Below are 10,427 nucleotides of genomic sequence, written 5' to 3' on the forward strand. Positions count from 1 at the left end.
TGAAAACTGCAGAGGAGGCTCAAGACCTCATTGAGATTGTGGCAAACAATCAATATTACTACTCATCAGAGAGGCAACACAATCCGACCCCAAAGAAAGGTGTAATGGAGCTTGAAGGTGTTGATGCTATCTTGGCACAAAATAAGTTAATGCACCAACAAATCCAACAACAAATGGAGATGATAACAAAGAGAATGGATGGTTTGCAACTTGCAGCAGTGAACACAACAAATCAACCATTGCTTGAATGGAACCAAGGTGAAGGGACCAATGTTGAACAACCACAAGAACAAGTTCAATACATGCAGAATACTTCAAATTCTCAGGATGAATTTCATGGTGATACATACAACCCATCTTGGAAAAATCATCCCAATCTAAAGTGGGGTGAAAACCATTGGCAAAAGAATAGCAACCACAATCAAACCCGTAACCCAAACAACCAAAATCACCATGCCAACAACACTAACCAATATAGAAAAACACAAAACACATATCAACCACCCCATCATAACTCACAAACTCACCAAAATAACTTCTCTGCACCATCATCCAATTCACAAAATTACCACACTAATCCACCCAACAACTTCCAACAACAATCAACCCCCATCATACCCCCAATTGACCATCATGAAACTAGAATCTCAAGTCTTGAAGCAACCTTGCAAGCACTTGCTCAAACCACTCAAGCCTTAGCTAAGGGACACAAGGAACATGAGGTCATCATGAAGAATATTGAGAGACAAGTGGGACAATTAGCCAAACAAGCTGAGCGACCAACCAATGTTCTCCCAAGCGACACAATACCCAACCCAAGAGAAGAATGTAAAGCTCTGCAGTTAAGGAGTGGCAAGGTAGTTGGTGAAAGTTCGAATAAAGAAGCAATAAAACCCAAAGAGCAAGACACAGTGGAAGTAAATGTGGAAAGGCAAGATGAAGAAAAGGCTTCAACATCTAACAAAGGCAAAGAAGTTGTCAAGCCACAAGGCAATCAACCCAGACAAAGGAGCAACCATGATAGCAATGGGAGTGTGAATCCACAACAAGAAAACAAAAATGAAGGAGTAAAAGCCTATGTACCCAAGCTTCCATACCCAACTAGGATACACAAAGGAGCAAAGGACCAACAATTCCCAAGGTTCTTGGAAATCTTCAAGAAACTTGAAATCAACATCCCATTGGCAGAAGCTCTGGAACAGATGCCATTATATGCAAAGTTTCTTAAGGAATTGATCACAAAGAAGAGAAGTTGGCAAGAAAAAGAAACGGTGATTCTCAATCAAGAGTGTAGTGCCATCATTCAAAAAGGGCTACCTCCAAAACTCAAAGACCCTGACAGCTTTCTCATACCTTGCACGATTGGGAGCATGGCTGTTGACAAGTCACTTTGTGATCTGGGAGCAAGCATTAACCTAATGCCCCTTACCATGATGAAGAAAATGATGATTGAAGAGCTTAAACCCACAAGGATGTCACTCCAACTTGCTGACAGATCCATCAAAATACCAAATGGAGTAGTTGAGAACCTCTTGGTGAAGGTGGGAAACTTCATATTCCCAGCTGATTTCGTGGTCCTAGACATGGATGAAGAGGGAAACAATTCAGTCATTCTTGGTAGACCCTTTTTGGCTACAGCTAGAACAATCATTGATGTGGAAAAAGGAGAGATGATTTTCAGAGTGCATGATGAGCAAATGACCATAAATGTCTTCAAAGCAATGCAACACCCTGTTGAGAAAGAAAATTGCATGAGGGTTGATGTAGTAGATTCTTTGGTTGAAGAAGTGCTTGAAACAAACCATCAAATGAAACAAGAGGAAGTCCATAACATCAAGGGACAAGAAGAGAACAAATTGGAAGCATCAGGGGAACCAAGTGAAGCTACGAAAGAAGAGGCACCACAACAAGAGTTGAAACCACTACCCCCTCATCTTAAATATGCATTCCTTGGTGAGAAGGACAGCTTCCCAGTGATCATCAATTCCACATTGAATGCAGAGGAAGAAGAAAAGCTCCTTTTGGTTTTGAAGGCTCACAAAGAGGCGTTGGGATGGACCATTGATGACTTGAAAGGCATAAGCCCTGCTGTATGCATGCACAAGATACTTTTAGAGGAGAATTCCAAACCAGTGGTACAACCCCAAAGAAGATTGAATCCCACAATGAAGGAGGTTGTTCAAAAGGAAGTCCTGAAGTTGTGTAAGGCTGGGATCATCTACCCTATATCTGACAGCCCATGGGTCAGTCCAGTGCAAGTAGTGCCTAAGAAAGGGGGGATGACTGTCATTGTTAATGAGAAGAATGAGCTTATTCCAACACGAACAGTGACAGGGTGGAGGATGTGCATAGACTATAGGAGGCTGAATGATGCCACACGAAAGGACCACTTCCCTCTACCTTTCATTGACCAGATGCTTGAAAGATTGGCTGGCCATGCTTATTACTGTTTTCTTGATGGATATTCTGGGTATAACCAGATTGTGGTTGACCCCATGGATCAAGAGAAGACTTCCTTTACTTGTCCCTTTGGAGTCTTTGCATACAGGAGAATGCCATTTGGACTGTGTAATGCCCCAGCTACCTTTCAAAGGTGCATGCTATCAATCTTCTCAGACATGGTAGAAAAATTTATTGAAGTCTTTATGGATGATTTCTCTGTTTTTGGTGATTCCTTCAATACTTGCTTGCATCATCTTACCCTAGTCTTGAAAAGGTGCCAAGAAACCAATTTAGTTTTGAATTGGGAGAAGTGCCATTTCATGGTACCCGAAGGCATTGTTCTTGGTCACAAAATTTCAAGAAAGGGTATAGAAGTTGACAAAGCAAAAGTAGAAATTATAGAAAAACTTCCTTTGCCAACTAGTGTGAAAGCCGTTAGAAGTTTCTTAGGACATGCTGGTTTCTATAGGAGATTCATCAAAGATTTTTCCAAAATAGCAAAGCCACTAAGCAATTTGTTGGTGGTAGACAATCCTTTTATCTTTGATGATGAATGCAAACATGCTTTTGAAACTCTAAAGGCTAAGCTCACCACAGCACCAATCATCACACCCCCAAGTTGGGGACTACCTTTTGAACTCATGTGTGATGCAAGTAACCTTGCAATTGGTGCTGTGTTGGGGCAGAGGAAGGAAAAGAAGCTTCATGTTATCTACTATGCAAGTAAGGTATTGAATGAAACTCAAAGAAACTACACCACAACAGAGAAAGAGTTACTAGCCGTGGTATATGCTTTTGATAAGTTTAGACAATATTTGATTGGATCTAAAGTCTTAGTGTATACTGACCATGCTGCTATTAAGTATCTTATGTCAAAACAGGATGCCAAACCAAGGCTAATCAGATGGGTGCTACTCCTACAAGAGTTTGACATTGAGATCAAAGATAGAAAGGGCAGTGAGAATCAAGTTGCTGATCACTTATCAAGGGTACCACAAGATGCATACCAAAACAACCTTCCATCAATAAATGAAGAGTTTCCAGATGAACACCTCTTGCACATTCAACATGTCCCTTGGTTTGCAGACATGGCCAACTACAAGGCGGGAAGAATCATTCCACAAGAGTACACAAAACAACAAGTTAAGAAGCTGCTACATGAGGCTAGGTTCTTCTTCTGGGATGACCCATTCTTGTTCAAAAGATGCCCAGATGGAATGATAAGAAGATGTGTGTCAGAGGATGAGATGAAGAACATACTATGGCATTGTCACAACTCTAATTATGGTGGTCATTTTGGGGCTGAAAGAACGGCTGCAAAGGTCCTTCAAAGTGGTTTCTACTGGCCTTCAATCTTCAAGGATGCTAGAGAGTTTGTGAGCCATTGCAATGAATGTCAAAGAACAGGGGGTTTGTCAAAGAAAAATGAGATGCCCCAGAAGTTCATTTTGGAAGTGGAACTCTTTGATCTATGGGGAATAGATTTCATGGGACCTTTTCCTCCATCCTACACATTCAAATACATCTTGGTAGCAGTAGAGTATGTCTCCAAATGGGTAGAAGCAATAGCCACCACCACATGTGATACCAACGTGGTCTTGCAATTCCTCAAGAAGAACATCTTCACTAGATTTGGAGTGCCCAAAGGACTTATAAGTGATGGGGGAAGCCACTTTTGCAACAAGCAACTAAATTCTTTACTACACAAATATGGTGTTACTCACAAAGTGGCCACACCATATCACCCACAAACCAATGGGCAAGCTGAACTTGCCAACAGAGAGCTAAAAAGGATCTTGGAGAAAACTGTGGGAACAACAAGAAAGGATTGGGTTAGGAAGCTGGATGATGCACTTTGGGCATATCGGACAGCCTTCAAGACACCCATAGGAAAATCTCCATTTCAGCTGGTGTATGGAAAGGCATGCCACCTCCCTGTGGAGCTTGAACATAAGGCCTTTTGGGCCACCAAACTTCTGAATTTAGATGCTCAAGCAGCAGGAGAGAAGAGGTTGCTACAACTCAATGAACTTGAGGAGTTCAGATTGGAGGCATATGACAATGCCAGAATATACAAAGAGAGAGCAAAGAGATGGCATGATAAGAGGATCTCTCAAAGAACATTCGAACCAGGCCAAAAGGTGTTGTTATTCAATTCAAGATTGAAGATCTTCCCTGGGAAGCTGAGGTCTAGATGGACTGGTCCATACACCATCACCAAAGTATCACCTCATGGCTATGTCGAATTACTTGATGAAGCCTCAAAACAAACCTTCACAGCTAATGGACATCGGGTGAAGCACTATTTTGGTGGCCCTTGGAGCAAGGAAGAGAGTGTGCAACTCTTAACATGAGCAAAGAAACTGCAGTGTCGAGCTAAGGACAATAAACAAAGCGCTTCATGGGAGGCAACCCATGCACAGGGAGTCTTTTATTTTCATACTTTAGTAGTCAATAATGATTAAGTAGACTAGTACATAGTGTATGCAAGGCACTAAGTTTGGTGTGACCAATCTTGAAGTAATGGCAAAAGTGTGTTCTACAACACTTAGCCACAAACTAAGTTTGGTGTCCATACATAAACGAAAATGCTAGACTATGAAAGTATAGTCATCTATTTTAGTTAAAAAAAAAAAAGAGAAAAAAACGTGAAATAGCATATAATGTAGGCAAAATACTAAGTTTGATGTGGCTATCTTTGGAATTAATTCCATAGAACACTTAGTCACAAACTAAGTTTGGTGTCTTTACTTACATTACTAATGCTAGAAAAAATAGATTCATAAATTTTAATTTTAGTTTAGTCAATTTTGCATAGGAATATCATCATAAGTTGTTAGCTATTAATGTCACTTTAAGAATCTCAAAATTTTGGAATTTTGTTGCAGGAAAGAAAGAAAGAAGTGATGGGGAATCTTGGAAGCATATAATGAAAGAAAGAAAGAAATGATGGGGAATCTTGGTGAGTGAGGTCACGGATACACAAGGAAGGGAAGTCACATGAGTTTTGAACTTTGTGCATGGGGAAAAACAACTCAACATGCATTGGGCACAAGGAAGCATGCTCCCCATGCCATGACCGAGCCTTAAATGTCACTAGAACCATGCATCCCCACCAAAGTTCACTTTAAATACTTCAACCACATTCATCAAACCTCACTCTTCATCACTCATTTTTCTACCCCCATAACTTCATTTCATTACCCGAACTCATACTCAACCTCCAACCTATTCCATGTTTCACAAATTCTAGCCTTGAACCTCATCTTTACCCAACAAAACTCTTGAAGCATCACATCCCCTCACATAACCGAAACACCCCACCTCCCCTCACCATCATTTTCTAGCTTGCCTAAGTCACATTGTTGTCATATATCTCTTCCATTCACAACCATTTTCCTTGTGCTTGAGGACAAGCATTCATCTAAGTTTGGTGTGGGAGATTCAACCCTTGCAAGTGAATTTCAATGGCCTCATCATCAAGGGATAGGAGAGAAGATGAATTTGATCAAAGAAGATTCAAATCCAAACACAACGAGCGTATCTTCAGCTGGATGTCAAGCAAAGATGTTGTTCCAGAGTTACCATTCAAGCTAAGAAAAGATGAATACCCTGAAATACAAAAAATAATCAGAAAAAGGGGATGGGAGCTTCTCTGTGACCAACCTCAAGAAGTGAGCATGCTTCTCATCCATGAGTTCTACACTAATGTGATAAGAGAATATGATGATGAAGAACCATACATGAGTTATGTAAGAGGTGTGACTGTTGATTTTAGCCCGGACACCAACAACAGGGTGCTAAAGGTCAAGGCAAAACAGTTCAAACGAGCTAGCTATGAAGAAAGGGTTGAAAATGACCCAAGATACATGGATGTGGTAAGTGACTTATGCAGAGTAGGCACGGATTGGGTGTTGGATTCACATGGACAACCACTCAAACTTCAGAGAGGTGATCTCATACCTCAAGCAAAAGGATGGCATGACATAGTGAGGAGATCATTGATGTCAACTTCAAATAATTCTGAGGTAACGGTGAATAGAGCAATAATGATCCATTGTATAATGAAAGGAGGGGAAATCAATGTTGGAGACATTATAGCCAAGAACATCATTGACATAGCTCAAAAAGTCAAACAGGACAGCTGGCTAGGATATCCTAGTACCATTCTGCGCCTATGTGAAGAAGCTGGAGTGCCTCTGGAAGAATTTGGAGAAACTGATGTGGTCTCTGTTGGAAAGCCTCTTACTCGAGAAAGGTTGGAATTCATCACCACAACCCAATTGGAAAGGCAACCTTTAGCAAGAAGGAAGAAAAGGAAAGAAGCAAGACAAGAGGAGGAGCCTCAAGAAATGGAAGAACCTCACACCTTGAACATGAATCAACTCCAAGCCGCCTTGGAAGGAATTTCTGGGCAATATTCACAAATTCAAAGAAGCCAAGAGGAACAAGCTCAACAACAAAGGGACCTTTGGCAATTGATGGATCAACAAAGAGGGATTCAAGTTCAATGGATGAACCAACAAAATGAATACCAAACACACATGATGGAATTACAACAAGAACAATATGCCAAGATGCAGGAAGCCATCAACAATTCAACTGTGGAACATGAAAAAGCCATGGAGAAAGTAATACAAGAACAAGCTCAACTAAGGATAGAGCAAGCTCAGCAAAGAGAACTTCTCCATAGATTGGATGCTAGACATAATACATTCCACAAAGAGTTCAATGAAAGCAGAATGTTCAGGGAAGCCAGGCATAAGGACAGACTTGACTATGATATATGCACCCAAGAAAAGCTCAGTTACCTCTGTTCCACACCCCCATTACTCAACCCACAAATTAAAACCTTTAATGAAGCTCGCAAGATATTTGAAGAGCAGGAACTTGCAAGGGTGAGATTTAATCAACAAAGGCTAAATGAGACAATGATAAGCTCAGGAGTGTGGCAAAGAGAAGAGGGGGATGCAACAACAAAACAACAAGGAGAACGGAGAAGCAAAAAGAAAGAAGATCCAAAGGGGGATGCAACAACAAAACAACAAGAAGAACTAAGAAAGAAAAAGAAAGAAGATCCAAAGGGCAAAGGAAAGCAAGGAGAATCAAGCAAGGGAAAAGGGACATAAAGACTAAAGGTGGTGAAGTTCCTTTGTTTTTCTTTATGTTTTATTAAATAAAGAAGATGTATGTCTGAAATATGGTATACCTTCTAAGATGCATTTTTTTTTGAAGCATTTTCTTTTATGTTACCCATTCCATGCATCACCACTCACAGGTTTGGAATGGTTGCTTGTCTTAAGTACTTTTACTTGTCAATGGAATAAAGATGTAGTTTTAGTAAGAACAGAGAGAATTCTAGCTTAAAAAGAATCATGTTGTCCCATAAGAAAGGTGCTAGTATATATACATTTATTGTGAAAGAATCGATGTTCAAGAAATTCAAAAGAATGCTTGCTTATACAAGACTAGTTCGGTTAAGGATCACAAAGACTTTACCAGTAAAAGCACAAATAACCTTGACAATAAAGAAAATAGAGTACAAAGAATGAAAGGCTAGGCATCAATGACAAAATTTGGATATGTGTCTGTGGTGATTGATGTTAAGAGACATACTTGGGCTAGTAAATCCGAGGGGTGCTTCATCACCCGATAACTTGAGTTAACTAACTCGGGATTATCGATTGAAAACCCACAATCAAGAGTAGCTCTATGACAGAACATTTAGCAACCCAAAGAGGTGCTGGACACCACTATCCAAACAAAATTCAATGTTATATGCCTGTGATTGAATGTGTTAAGGAGAGAGGCTTGAGTTAGTAAATCTTTAAGAGTGTCTCAACACTTAACAACTTGAACCAACTGGTTGGGATTGTTGATTGAAAACTTATGCTAAAGAGCCGCCTTAAGACAAGATTTCGAGCTCATTGGAAATGAAAAAAAAAGGGGAATATAAAAAAAAGAAGAAGAGAAGCATCAAGGAAAGAATGGTTCAAGGGTCATGTGCTAAGGTATAAAAGAAGTCTAGTGAAGTTAACCAATTTAGTAGTGAAGCAAGCATTTTAATGAAAAAGTTGAATAGTGTGTTCAATTACAATAAATTAATGACACACAAGTGAGGATGACATGCTCAATGAAAAATTATCTCTGGAAGAACATTCAAGTCTACTCTTAAATTCTGTGACAAGTTTTATATTTGCTTGAGGACAAGCAACATTTAAGTTTGGTGTTGTGATGCAATTGCATATTTGTTATATTAGCTAGTTAGTTTAGTTGGTTTAGTAATCTCATCATTTCTCTAAATAAAAGTCATTTATGAGTTTTTTTTATGCATAAGAACAAGAAATGTTATTCTAACAAATTCATGCAAATGATTTAAAGAATACATATATGAATGAGTATGAATGAATCTCATGAATTTATTGTATGAATTGGTAAGACTTTGAAGCTATTTCTTTGTTGATGATAGGTGATGAAACAAGGAAGCATGGAAGCAAGAATGATGCAAGCTGGGCAATCAAGAAGAAGAAGTTGCGTTGCCAACTGGGAATAGGGTGCGTTCTTATGGACACGCCAGGCAACCTTGAAGAACAAAAGTTGGCGTTGCCAACTTGAAGAAAGGGGCGTTGTTGAAGGCAACGCCAGGCAGCCCTGGAGAAGCAAATTGGGCGTGCAACTCTAGAAGGGCGTTGCCAACGCCAATTTGTGAAGCAGCTTGGCAGCCTTGGAAGAGCATAAGTTGGCGTTGCCGGGAAGAGGGGCGTTGTTGAGAAGCAAGGGCCTGGAGCAATGTTGAATTGGAGGAAGTGATTGTTGGAACGCACACAAGCAAGGAACTTGGGCTATGAAGGAGTTTCGAGGGCGTTGCCAACGCCAAGAACTATTGGCGGTGTCTCAAGGCAACGCACCATGAGTGAGCTTGGCCCAAGAGGGAAAGCTGGCGTTGCCAACGCCAGGAACCATAGGCGTTATTCAAGGCAACGCCAAGCAACAAATGGAGCCTTGAAGAGGAGCTCGAGGGCGTTGCCAATGCCAGGAACCATAGGCGTGTCCCTAGGCAACGCCACACAAGCAAACTTGGCCCAGGAAAATGAGATGCACGTTGCCAACGCCAAGTTATGAAGGCGTGTTCCTTGGCAACGTAGCAAGCAATTTTGGCACCAAACGGGAGCTCGAGCACGTTGTTGAGCTAGGAACCATGGCGTGTTTGGCAACAACGCCAGAAGGGTGCCAACCACGTTGCCACGCCAGCTTCTATAGGCGGGTTCAATGGCAACGTGGGAAGCAATGTCTGGTGCTAGGAAAGAGCATCGAGCACGTTGCCAACTCAGAAAGCATTGGCGTGTTTGGCAAACAACGCCAGGAATGGTTGCTTTGGCTAGGCCACCAAGTCTTGGTGCCAACCAAGTTGCCAATGCCCACAAGCCGTGCCATGCACGTTGCCAACGGCCAGGAAGGGCACCAATCAAGTTGCCAACGCCCATAAGCCGTGCCATGCACGTTGCCAACGCCCATAAGCCATGCCATGCACGTTGCCAACGCCAGGAAGCAAACATGGAGCCTTGAGAAAGGCTCGAGCACGTTGCCAACGTGCTGAAGAGAAGGAGTGTTCATCACACACGCCAGGAAGCTTTGGATGGTGAAGAATTGTGATGACGTTGCTAACTTGGGAATATAGGACGTTATCCACAACAACCTCCAACAAGGCAGCCTGACCATGTCCATTTCAATGGAAGATATCTTGAGCTACAAAGATCCAAATTGGAGTGCTCCCAGTTGTGTTGGAAAGCTAACATTCAGAGCTTTCCAACCATATATTATATGGTCTATGGTGGAGCACAAAATTGAAGCCAAACCAGAGTTCATCTTTAGGCCCCTAAAAACAAGAACATGAAGTTGAAATTCAAGAAGGCCCCCTAGAGATGAGCCCTGGAGGGGGGCACGAGCCACGTTGCCCAACGTGCTGAAAGGGGGGGGGCGGTGTT

The sequence above is a fragment of the Arachis hypogaea genome, chromosome 6 (genome assembly GCF_003086295.3).
Source record: "Arachis hypogaea cultivar Tifrunner chromosome 6, arahy.Tifrunner.gnm2.J5K5, whole genome shotgun sequence".
Lineage (NCBI taxonomy): Eukaryota > Viridiplantae > Streptophyta > Magnoliopsida > Fabales > Fabaceae > Arachis > Arachis hypogaea.